Source organism: Mustela nivalis, assembly GCF_964662115.1.
Source record: "Mustela nivalis genome assembly, chromosome: 17".
NCBI lineage: Eukaryota > Metazoa > Chordata > Mammalia > Carnivora > Mustelidae > Mustela > Mustela nivalis.
Genome location: NC_139036.1, coordinates 58,037,379 through 58,050,339, shown reverse-complemented (window position 1 = coordinate 58,050,339; position 12,961 = coordinate 58,037,379). Strand labels below are relative to the sequence as shown.

General features: G+C 54.0%; 1 long non-coding RNA gene across 1 annotated transcript; it reads right to left on the bottom strand.

Moving 5' to 3' along the window:
• Positions 1-802: 802 nt before the first annotated feature.
• On the bottom strand, positions 803-7,893 carry LOC309851466. The gene is made up of 3 exons (XR_014304785.1): positions 7,790-7,893; positions 3,327-3,884; positions 803-2,494 (listed from the first exon to the last, which is right to left on the bottom strand). It is a non-coding gene; the product is annotated as an uncharacterized lncRNA (long non-coding RNA).
• Between the last annotated feature and the right edge of the window lie 5,068 nt (positions 7,894-12,961).

The window sequence follows — 12,961 nt, the reverse complement described above, 5'->3', positions numbered from 1 at the left end:
AATCAACGTTGGCAGGGTTTGGCTAACTTCTTCTTTAAAGGACCGGCTGCTAATTATTTTAGACTGTGAAGGCCAGATGGTCTCTGTTGTAGCCCCCTCAGTCCGAAGGTGTAGGGCATAGCAGCCACGGACAATCCGTACACAAATGAGGGTGGCCGTGTCTATAATAACATTTTATTTATGGACATCGACATTTGGAATATTCACAGATCTCTCATGTCACAAAATAGTCCTCCTGCAAATTTTTTTTTTGACCACTTAAAAATATAAAAAACATTTTTAGCTTGTGGGTCTTAGGGAAATTGGTGTTGGACTGGACCTGGCCCTCTCTTTTTTTTTTTTTTTTTTTAAGATTTTATTTATTTATTTGACAGAGAGAGATCACAAGCAGGCAGAGAGGCAGGCAGAGAGAGAGGGGGAACCAGGCTCCCCGCTGAGCAGAGAGCCCGATGCTGTGGGGCTCGATCCCAGGACCCTGAGACCTGAGCTGAAGGCAGAGGCTTTAACCCACTGAGCCACCCAGGCGCCCCGACCTGGCCCTCTCTTGCCATCCTTTGCCTACCCGCCCCCTGCGCCCAGCAGGTCACTGAGATCCGTAAGATTTCTTTGATACACAGAGAAACAGATTCATACACCATCCTAACGACGCGATCTTAGACACCCTCCCCAAATCTCAACTTTTCCATCGTAAGATGGAGGCAAAAGTAGACTATTTCTCTCAGAGTAAATAGTAAATGAAATAATATGGGAATTGCTTGATTATAAGTGTTTAATCTATTGTGATTTTATTCTGTGTTCCAGTGGTTTGGGGTGGGGAGGGCGCCAAGTGAAGGAGGGTTTCCACCCCCAGCAGAGCACACAGTGAGACTCCAGGGGCTAACTCTCAGCATGGACGGTCTGTGAGAGGCGGATGGGGGCCAGGCTCCTAGCTGGGGGCTTGCCGAGCCCCAGTCTTCCTGTTCTGCTCTGAGGACAGACCAGGGCGTGGAGAAGGCGTCCCCGGGAGAGCCCAGCTCGCGTCCTCTGGAGCAGTGTGCAGGCAAACGTAGGAGCTGCCGTCCACGTCCCACCACTCCGGCTGGGGCGGCTGGTGATGCTGGGCAAGGGGGTTCTGGGATGCCGCTGCCCAGAAAGAAAGGATGGGGGTTCCCCCAGCCCACATCTTCCCAGGACTTAGGACGCACTCTAGAGCTCCTCACGGATTCGTCCGGGTTTTGTGACTGACCATGACACAGAGGACAGGCAGCAATCGTGAACCGCCTGGGGCTGCCCCACAAAGGGCTACGGGCCAGACCGTTGGCATGGCCTGGGGGCCATGCGCGTCGTTTTGGAGGGTGTTCTCAGCCATGGAGGTGTCCAGTAGGAGTCTGGACATCCCTCTAGGGAGGTGGACAGATAAGGGACCTGCCATCTCCATGGAGACCACCTTGTGGGGCTGGCGCTCCCTGGGGGGTGCACGGAACCAGACCAAGTTCAGAGAGAGCCAAGCGGGCTGGCTACCGTGGGGTGGGGGATGGGACCCAGGGTTCCGAACTGGGCGGAGGCTGTGGTTTGAAGCCAGAGGGAGTTTCGAGTAACTGTGAGGGAGCAGGAAGCAGTGGGACCTGCCTGAAAGGTCAACAGGAGACAGAAAGCAGAATTTAACAGAGTACGGCTGCTGGCATTGATCAGAGAACACGTAACACCGTTCTGTGTTTTTATGTTTATTCCCCGAGGCTGCTCCATAAACCAGCTACGCATCTGACTGCCGTCCTCACGGCTCCTCTCCACCCCGGCTCCCCACTCCCCGCCAGTGGGAAAATCTTGCACAGGGCTTCAGCCTCTTGCTGGAGGAGGGAAAGAGAGGCAGAGACAGGAGCCAGAAGCACAGGGCCGGTGGCTATCGGCCAGGACGCACTTGGGCTCGGCACGTGCTACTGATTTCCATCTCCCCTGAGCTGGTGAGGGCGGCTCTCTGACCGCCAACGGGATTTTACTCCAGGTTATAACCTACGTGGGTGATAAAAACGTGGAAACCCAGCTCAAAAGACAGTTCACACTTCTGAGCCCAAAGGAGCCAAACGTTTGCAGGGCTAAGCAGAGAGGGCAGGACAGAGTACATGGGAGGGCAGCGTCCTCCAAGGCCAGTGGCAGGAAGAGAAGAGCAGGTGTAAAGACATGAACGAAGGGGCACTGCCAAGCCTAGGAAGCGGCAGCAGGAAGGAGAGCCCTCGCGACGACGGAGGGAATGGAGAGCTAAGGGAAGAAGGGACAAGGTTCGTGTAGTAGGCAGAGGCCTCGCAGGACGGCGTGCGGTTGGAACTGCTTCTGCTACAGCCAGGATCAGCGTCCGAGGGGCGGCTTGTTGTAGAAGCAGGATCACGGGCTTTGGGGTCTGACATCCTGCCTCCCGCTCAGTCTAGCTGCGTCACCTTGACCCGGATACCAACCCTCCTGCAAAAGTCTTCATCTCCTCCTCCACGAGCTGGAAACGACACCTGTCTCTGGGCTTGTTCTAAGGATGAGATGAGAATTCTGTGAGCTCCCAGGACGGTGCCCTGTGCCAGGGAGAGGCCAAGGCGCTAGCTCATTTCTCTTTCCCCCCCTTTTCCTTTGAATTCCATAAGAAGGTAGCTACGGCCGGGAACCCAAGGATACATTATTTCTTCAGGTCAAAAGGTTTAAAGTCCTTGTTGGCGGGTTGCTTTGGAGGCCAGAGATGGTGTGGCAAGATCGTGGGTGTGGGCGTTGTAAAGCAGAGATTCCCTGTCACGCCCACCCTGGAGGGGAACGGAGTCCCAGTGGGGCTGTGCCCTTCCCAAGGTGCCACGTCCAGCACTCATGCATCTGTTTGCTTGGAGGAAGGAACGATGGGGTCAGGACTGTGGGGACTTTGGGAACCAACGTGGCACCAGCTGGTTGGAACAAAATAATTTCCACGTGGACCCATCTCCTGTAAAATGGACACACAGCCCCCCCCCCCCCCGCCCCTGGCTAGCTCAGTCCATGGAGCATGTGACTCCTGACCTTGGGGTCCTGAGTTCAAGCCCTACGCTGGGTGTAGAGATTACTAAAAATAAATTAAAATTTAATACAGTAAAATTAAATATGGGGTGCCTGGGTGACTCAGTCAGGTGGGTGTCTGACTCTTGGTTTCAGCTCAGGTCATGATCTTGGGGTCGTGAGATCGAGCCCCGTGTCCAGCTCTGTGCTAGGCTGGGAGTCTGCTTGAAATTCTCTCTCTCTCTCCCTCTGACCTCTGCCTATCTCCCCACTCAAATGAATAAATAAATCTTTAAAATAAAATAAAATAAAATAAAACAAAAATGAAATAAAACAAGACACACCAGCAAAGCTGATTTCTAAAGGGTTATGAGTGAGCCAGGTTTTCTGGAACGCCTCCTCAGCTCTCGAAAGTGTCGCTCGCTGTCCTCTTGAATCTGAATCACCTAGAGCAGCTATGAATGGCCCGTAGGTGTCTAAGAGCCCGATCTTGAAATCATCTCCGTAAGCTGCAAGGACATCCGTCGCCTCTCCTTCCGTGTTTCGTGGTTACAGCCAGAGAGACAGAGACAGAGAGAGACAGACAGGAGGAAAGGAGAGACAGACAGATGGCGGGGGAGGGGGAGGGAGAGAGCGAGTGTGCACGCTAAGGAAGGATTCTCCAGATAACAAAATACCGATTTTTGCCCTTGTGCGGGTTCCCATGTCTCAGGCTGCCATGGATGTCGGTGCAAACACGGTCATCCTGTGTGCCCAGCGCCAGCCCGAGTATGGTCACCTGTCACCGCTTTGTGTTGACCAGCTTTCTGCCGCATGCTGTCCTTTAGTCGCCGTTGGAGGGAGCGGCATGTTGAAACCCACACCTGCGTACGTGATCGCTCTCCTTCCTGCTGGAAACGCTCCTGCAGACAGAAGGCCGTGGGACCAGGGCGAGGACCAGTACGTCCCAACACGGTCCCTCCGCCTAAGTGCCCTGACGGAGCGTTCCTGGAGCAATGATGCTAGGCGATCCTGTGACGTGGGGGGACCATGGTACCACCTGCTGGAGGCAGAGGGAGGAGATGCAGCCACAGAGACCGTGGGTGCTGCCAAGGCTCGGCCATGGCCTCGTGGACACACTTCTAATCCACCGGCCACGCCTTGCTGATGGGTCACCAAGCGTCAGAACAAGCCCAGGGACAGCCGTCTACAAACACGACTGTAAATATTTGGTCTACTGTCTGTTCACCCCAGAGAGCTTGGGTTCCATGAGCATGGGGAAAGATTCGTTTTACATTATTATATCCTCAGTAATTAGAGCAGGGCACAGAGTGGTACGGAAGCTTTGGGGAATGAAGGAAGGAAGGAATCAGCAGGGAAGAAAGTGAATGCTCCTGAAGGTCCACAAGACGCTGTTACTCCCACGTTTCCTGCGTAGATGCCAGAGTTTGAGAACCACGTGCCCAGGGATCGTGGCCCATTTGGACACGTTCCTTCATCAGCTCCGATGGCTTGGGTGGTGTCTGAAGTCTCCAGGGCTCAGACCGTCCTGAGGCTGCCTGCTTCCTCCATCCCCACCCCCCCAAATTGTTCTGGAAATCTCCTTTTTCCCATTTTTTGGGGGCAGAGATGAAAAAGGACAGGGGAAGTTTAGCCTCCAGGTCCTCTGATTTGCTTGACGGGTTCAGAGGAAAAGGCACTTCTCCAGCGGAGTGCTAAGGCTGGCTTGCGGTCCCCTTGGTGAAGGAAAACACAAAAGCAGCCCTTGGCGTTGAGAGAGTCTGCAGGGCCTGAGGAGGGAGTGGGGTACATGCTTACGGATAAAGTATGCTTGGGGCAGCCACCACTTCCCCGCCCCTTGGCCCCTCGGCTTTGGGGGGGAGCATGGGGACAGGGTGGCAGTCCCCTGCCTCCCCCCCACCTCACCCAACCTCGTGGGTCCCCCGCGCCAGCTCTGCACAGTGTCTGTGACAGCCTGTGTCCCGGAGCCCCCTGGCGGGCCGAGAGAGGGGTTTATCAGCACAAAACACTCCAGCCGCTGGTGGGTTTTATGGGATTCCCAAACCGTAGCAAGTGGAAGAATGCTTTTCCCCCACGCTTCCCTCAGGAGAGAGAGAGAGAGAGAGAAAATGAGGTTGGGAGAGATGAAAGGCTTTTTTTTTTTTTCTTCCAAAAATTGGAACCTCACTTCAGATGAAAATAATACGTCTTGAAGGCGGTGATAAGATAGAGGTGAAAATCACCCTGCCTGTGTTTAAGACAGTGCCTCCTGTCATCTCCCGGCGCCCCCCGTCAAGTGGGGACCGTGTTCCCTGCTGATTGAGAAAACCCCGAGTCAGAACAGAAGCTATCTTTAAAACATGGTCTCTGAGAACATTCACCTATTTTTAAAAGTGCTTCATTTCAAGGCTTCAACACATCCCCTTCCCTTCCTTCCTTCCTTTTTTTTTTTTTTTTAATAATCCGTGAGGCAGTTGTGGGGAGCAGATAAAATACGGCTGCCAATTAGTGCTGTGTCTTCCTCGCTCGTCCAACGGCTCTATCTTTTGTTAAGCTGTAAATGCATTTTTCCAAGCCACTTGGCTTCTCGGATGCTGTGTATTTCATTTCCCTGGAACATTCTCGTAGATCAGGCGCTTTTAAACTAGCACGTCATCAGAGCCCCGTGCAATGGCTCAGAGAGTGGGGCCACGGGGCCAGGACCCCAGGTAGGGGTGAGGGCAGCCCGCTGTCTGGCTCCGTTGTCGGCTCCGTACCGGCTCCTCCAGGCTGGTCCTGGAGGGACTGGAGGTCTCAAACATCTTCCCCTGGTCAGCACAGCCCTGACCACTGCCTTTCATCTTCCCCGAGGCTCTCGGCCCAAATATGTCGTTAGCATACAAAAGTGGCTCACCACTCGACCCAGAAAAGCCTGACTTTCTAGAACATTCCTTCACACTCAGAACAATCGTATGGACGCTTGCCCCTCCAAGGTCTGCCAGGATGAGTCTGGCAGTGCAGACATCTTCCGAGCCCTGCTGACCATGGGGGATGGCCCGTGGCTCAGGGGCTTGAACTCTGTTGTGTTGACCCTAACGTGAGTTTGACAGCCGCCCATAGGATGACAGCTGGTGCACAACGACCTGCAGGGCTTGGGGGTTGGCAAGAGAGGGTGGCGAAGCCTGCGGACGGATCTGGGGACACTTCACGGGCTAGGGACATCTCCGTGGCCTTGTAAAGACGGGGAACAAGGGAGCCGAATGTGGGAGGTGAGCAAGCCGGATGTGAATGATATTTTGCGGCAGGAGCGGGCAAACCCAGCGTGGAGGGCCCCAGGTAGGAGTGCAAAGAAGGGGACCTCGGACACACGGAGCTTGTTCTTGACCCCAGGGTAAGGGGGGAACCCAATGGTATGCGACCTGCCAGAGGCTTACTGCGGAATGAATGGTGTCCCCCCCCACCCCCGAAAAGACATGTTTAAGCCCTAATCCCCGGTGAATGTGGGTCATTGCATTATTTGGAAAGAGGGTCACTGCAGATGTGACCGAATCAAGAGGAAGATGTGCTTGGTGAGCGTGGTCTAGAGCTCTGTTCCAGTGTGACTGGTGTTCCTGTAAGAAGGGGAGACGCACACACGCACGTGCAGACGCACATGCACACACGGACACAGGGGCAATGCCGTGTGGACTGCCGGAGCTCCCGGGAGCCAGGAGAGCGGAGGCCCGGACCAGTCTCTCTCAGGGCCGCCGGACGGAAGCCAGCCCGCTGACTCCTTGGTTTGGGACGTGTGGGCCTCCAGAACGGGGAGAGAATTTCTGTTGCTTTCGCCACCCCATTGCGGTCATCTGGTACGGCAGCCGCAGGAAGCTGACACGCCGGCCTTCCAGAGTCTAACCACAGCTGGGAGGTGGATGCTGGCTCCTTTCCCAAGACGCTCCGAGCGAGCACCAGGGTCGGGATGGGAACCCTGGCCGCCCGACTCCCCAGAGGGCCAGCCCAGGGCAGAGATGGCTCCGTGCCTCTCCTCTCCTGCGGCGACACAGACCCGTGCCAGCGCGTCCACCTCTGCGACGCCTTCCTCCCCTGTGGGGCCAACCTCTCCCTTCCCCATCCCTCTGCCTTTGGCCACACTGGCCTCCGGCGGGCGGAGGGGTGCAGCCCTCCATCCGAGGCTGAAAACCCTCCCACAGAGGGGATGGGTCAGGCTCCCGCCACCCCGTGTTCCTCGCGCAGCCCCCTCTGCCACCGGTCACACCAAGCCTATTGCTTTCCAGAGAGCTGGCCCTGGCTTTGCCCAGCGGAGACTCTGAGCCGTTTGAAGGTACCTAGAGTTTTCTGGTCTCTGTCCTGGAACACTCCTCCCTGCGGTAAGCCTGGGAGCCACTAGATGGCAGGAAAGACCGAGCCTGGACTAGTCTCACAGCCGGGGGGGGGGGGGGGGGGGGGGGGGGATGGGGGGGGCAGGGGAGACCGAGAAAACCCACTGCAGGAGAAGGGAGGGCACTCGAGCCACCTGTGCTCGTGAGGGACCCAGGAAAGGAGCTCAAAGAATCAATGGTGGTGAGCTGGGGCCTTGGATTGGGAAGGAGGTCTTTGGGGGTCCACCTGGTTCCTCCATTTTGAAGCAGGTGGCTTTCCAGAGCCCCAGGCGTTCTTCGCAGGAATTATGGAGCCCGGGGCCGCTCGCCAGACTGTGCGCATCTGTGTGTCAGGCAAGGAGACCCAGGGAGATGGGGGGAGCACGGCCGGGCAGAGCAGAGGCTGCCGGGGTGCACGGGCCTGGGGGAGAAGCCTGGCACCTCTATCTGCCCGCTGTGACCCCCAAACAGGCCACGTACCCTTTCCTCACCTGTGAATTGGGGAAATGGTGACAGGGTCGCCCCGGACAGTGTAAGGAAGAGAAGCCCAGTACTTGATGCCCTGTTTAGCTCAGAGACGTTAGCGACACCGCCAACTCCAAAATGCTTGCTCTCCTTGTTTTGGTTTTTTGTTTTTATTTATTTATTTATTTTGAAAGCCATCTCTACCCTGAATGTGGGGCTTGAACTCACAACCCCAGAGATCAAGAGTGACGCGCTCCCCGCCTGAGCCAGCCAGGCGCCCTCGTGTGTGTCATTCTTCATGGCACAAGGTTATCTTCGCAGAGGAGTCGGGTGTACGAAAAGCAAACCGCACTGAAACCGACTCACACAGGAAGTCCAGCTTTGAACTGTAGTGGGGTCAGCCCGGCCTCTTCCTAGAACTTCCCATGGGCGGCTCAGCATTATCTGAAGATGTGCTCAGGCTCCCTCCCTGAATGTCAAGGAGGAAGGACCCTGGGTGCTGGGGCCCCCGGGGAGGCGTCTCCACCCGCCTTTATCTTCCCTAACTGTAAGGAGTTGTGTCCTGAAGGGGCCCCCCCAAGGTCAAAGCCAAGAGAACAAGCCTCAAACCAGACATTGGTCTAAGGACCAAGCTGAGAGTGGGAGCCATTGCGTGGAGCCCCGTGGGAAACGAATGAGGCCAGGCAGAAGGTCTGGAAGGTCACGGGGCTCGGAGCTCGGAGGGCCAACTGGCTGGGGAGCAAACCTAGAGAGGAAACATGGGGAGCGGCCGCCTTGTAGGTCCTTCTGTGGCTGGTTTGGGTAGCTGGTTAACGAGGCTGGGCGGATGTGGGGGTCAGGGGCTCGGGAGTCTGGTCGGAGGCCTCTGTGTCCCTTCCAGGAGCAAATCTGCCCAGAGCAGACTTTCAATGAACGCTCTAGGAGAGAAAGGGCCAACAAGTAAAAGCTCGAGGCATCCTGGCCTTCATTCACTTCCCCCACAGCAGGCAGGATGCCTGCAGGTTAATTAGTTCCTCGGATCCTTGCAAACCTCGGGGGCAGAACCACTTACAGTCGCCAGCATGTGTCACCACCTTCGGGGTCCCTGGGCCCAAATCAGGACCAGCCCATAAGAGGCTTCGCGGGCTCTTTGGACCCGGGGTTGACAGTGAGGAAGAAGCAACAGGGAAGGTTAGCGAAGACATTTTAGTTCCTAAAAATAAGTACGACCATAATAGCTACCATCTGTCAGATGTATACGGCGAACCAAGCATTTTGTATATGTTACCTAATTTAATTCACAATGACCTGCTCGGATGGGTCGCGCAACAGCGACTCTCATCCCTGCAGATGAAGAAATTGAGGTACGGAGGGTTGGTGGCAAGGCTTTAAGTTGCAAAGATTGCTTCAGGCACAGTTCCACTTCCCCTGAGTATTTTCGAGGGGCCTTAGGGGAGATCCCATGAGCATGGCTCCACAGATAAGACGGTTTGGGCAACACTGGGTTAAGCGCCGTGAAACGGGGCTCCGTGCGGCAGGATTTTCCCTTCCACTGAGCCCAAGCGGATCTCTGAGAAAGGAGGGTACGGAGGCATAGCAGTTCTAAAAGCTGGTGGGACTTGAGTTCCAAAGGACACACTTTGGGTGACGCTGCTCCCTTGAATCGGGAACATTCACAAGGCGTTAGCAGAATAAAGGCTCCCCAGAGACATCCTCCCTACCCTGGAACCCGTGGAAATGTTAGTTTTGTGGTGCGCAGGGAGAGACTGACCTTGCCCAAAGAGAGATGTGGCCTTCGGCTTTCGCCCTCAGCTCCCAGGACATTACCTCTGAGCTCTTGGAAGGTCCTGTCTGCTAAGAGTGTCTTTGTTTTCTGGGGACCTCGGGCCAGCCAGACAGTGTATGATAACAACAAGTTTTAGGGTTGGGGCCTTGGGCCACATGGTACTAACTTGACCTCTGGAGAGGCTGCAGACTGAAGCCAGCCCTGTGGACAGTCAGCTATATTGACATGACAAAGACCCACTGAAAACTGTGCACACCGAGACTCAGGGGAGGGTCCCTGGCTAGCAGTACTCCACGGGTGCTAGGAGAACGCAGGGCTGTCCACGTGCCGCTGTTGGATGGACACCTGGAAACTCACCTCTCCCAGGCCCCACCCCACCAGCCTCTTCCCATCTTTTTTTTAACCTGTGTCTTCTCACTGCAAAAAACCATAACCATACGTATAAGAGATTTTTTTTTTTCTAAGTTCTGTGAGTCTTTCTAGTGAATTATCAAGCCAGAAGGTGGTCTTGGGGACTCCCAAACTTTGCACATGGCAAAAAGGACTTTGTAGGTATAATAATAATTGGAAATATTTTTTTTAGTTTTTAAAATTTAATTTTTATTGATTTTTAAGCTTATTTATTTATTTGTTTATTTATTTTTTACAAAATTGGAGATCTTAACATAGATCAGTTTGGATTAGTGGGGGGGGGTGTGGAGGGAATCTAATCCCACGAACCCTTCAAATTGGAGAACTCTTTCCAGCTGAAGTCAGAAAAGGAAGCAGAGAGAGTTCGTGGATGGTAAAGACTCGACCTGCCATGGCTGGGGGCGAGGGGGGGCACAGGAGGAAGAAAACGAGCATCCTCGAGGAACCAAGACTGGCCCCGGCTGACAGCCAGCAAGGAAGGGGGACCCTCAGTCCTACAAGTCCCAGAACTGAACTTGGCAATTACCCGAACGACCTTGGAAATGATTCTTCCCGAAACTTCCTGATCAGAGCCCAGCCTGACTGACACCTTGATTTTGCCCTTGTCAAACCTAGAGCAGAGAAACGAGGGGAGCCTGACCATTTGGCCTGCGACCTACTCCATTTCTTTCCTTTTAAAGTGCCAAGTTGGTGGCAATTTGTTACAGTAGCCATAGGAAAATGAACACACTCACCCAACATGGATTCTTTCTGTTCCTGTTTTCTGGACTGACTTGCAGGATCTTTGGTCGCCCTGCCGTCATGCCCCATCTGTAGTGTCTCCAGGGTCTGTCTCGCTCTGTCCTGGCTCCAAGGGTGAGGCCGGAGAGCCAAAGCTCAGAGGGCCTTTTGAAGTTGTCTGTATAAAATAGGGTCTTTGAAGCCCGGAGGGAGAGGCAGGGAGGCAGAGAAGATGTGCCTGGCCCCACACAAGCTATTTTGGATTCCAACACAAAGATTCCAAATCTAGAATCCTTCTCTAGCACACAGACTGCATGGAAAATTAAAGTTGCTTAAATATAATTATCTGGCTTTATGCTGAGTTAAAGAAGCCAGACACAAAAGAACTCATTCTGTGGGATTCCATTTCTGTGAGGTTCTAGAAGAGGCACAACTAATCTTTGGTGACAGAAATCAGAACAGTGTTTGTCTTGGGAGGTAGGGGGGTGGGGATGTTTGGGGGGGGTGGGGATGGACTGGCACAGGGCAGGAGGGAACTTTCTGGAGGAGAGAAATGTTCTGTATTTTGGTAAGACTGTGGGATACACTGTCTTTGTCAAAGGTTACCCAGTTGTATACTTAAGATAGACACATTTCAATGTATGTAAATTATACTTGGATTTAGAAATTAGGAAAAATTAAAATAGTTGCTTAGAAAAAAAATTAGTCTTGTGAACAAACCTATGTCATTTAGAGGAGAGATGCTATAGCCTTACAGACAAGGAAAACACATTTCTCTCTGGGATCTAAATAACACACTTCAGCAGGCAGGATTGGCTCTGGGGTCCAAGGGCGACTGACAGATGGTCTGTTTCTGCTGCTCCGTCCCCAGTGGGTCCGACTGGGTGGGAAGTTCATCAACGTGTCATGGGCTGAGAGAGAATGGGAGATTCTGGTGTGTGGTTTAGGTCTGCCCAAAGCAGGGGCTGGAGCACAGGATGTTCTGAGGTGCCTGTCAGGTGGGTTTGGGGACACCCTCCACCACCCAGCTGCCCTCTGTGTGCAGGAGACCCTGGGAGAGTGTTTGGGGTTCAGAGGAGTCCCCTGGTGTTGAGAAAACACTTCCTTAAGCACCAGGGTGTTATAGTGTTGGGTGATCCCTACTGACGTTAAAGGTTGGGTTTGACCTGGCAATGCCTGCTGACCTTGGCGGGGGAGGGCAGTGTCCTTGGGAGGGGGTGGGTGGAGGCAAAGGGCTCTGGTGGTCCAGCCTGCAGCTCCTCCGAGTGCTGGTTCTAACCACAGGAAGGGGAAGGGGTATATCTGACCTCTCTTGCCAGGAGGCGGGGTCCCGGGCTCTGGCAGGGCTGAGGAGGGTTTGGTAGGATTGCTGTGTGGATGCCAGGAAGGTCTGGGTCAAGGCTGCAGGCTGTGTGCCTAGAGGAAGCCCAGCCCCCACAGGCAGACCTGGGGAGCAGGACCATTCCCGTCATCAGTCCTCAGGGGTGGATGGGCAGAACTCCAGAGGGGGAGTCAAATTGGAGGTTCGTGCTGACAACTAGCAGGAAGGAGGCAGGGAGGCAGAGTCTGGACAGGTCCTGAGACATCAGAGCCTTTCGGAGGTGCCGGCAGCCATGGCAGGCGGGCAGGGTCTGGTAGGAGCGCTTGAATCTTTCCAAATGCGCGTCCTACTGAGAGCAGCTGGTTTCAGTGTAAACTCACTCCACTTTCCTTTTTTAACCTTTAGATCTAGGGGTGCATTCAGAAATTTTAATTACCGACTCTCTGGACCCAAAGTTAAAACAGCCGTGATTTATAGTACCTCGCAATTTCTGCGGCGTAAATACTCCCCTTGTGGCTGATTCCAATCTATCAGCATGAACAGAGTTAGGCGATACAATTCACCTAGTGTTTCCACCTCATGGATACAGCAGACTTAAATAACCTCAGGAGCACCAAGAACGGTAAAACGGGGTAGTTAAGAAGGTGATGAGCTTGAGCTTTTGTGATCTCTTTATAGAACCCAGGTCACTGTCAGTTTGCATAATTTATATTTTTTGATAATGGCTTCATTTAGCAATGGCTTTGCCAGAGTCCTGAACATTTCAGTCTTGTGAGCAAGTAGGAGCTGACTCCAGGACCGCACCGTTAGACCAAATCCGGAGACACACAAACCAGAGGAGCTCCAAGCTGGGAGTCTGGGCAGTAGCCAAGCCACTGAGAAGTGTGATAAGGAAGAATGGGGTTTTCAGCAAGGCTCTCCGCCCCGGGAGCACACAGCCCTGGGAGAGGCAGGAACGGAACAGGCAGACCCTCAGCAGGG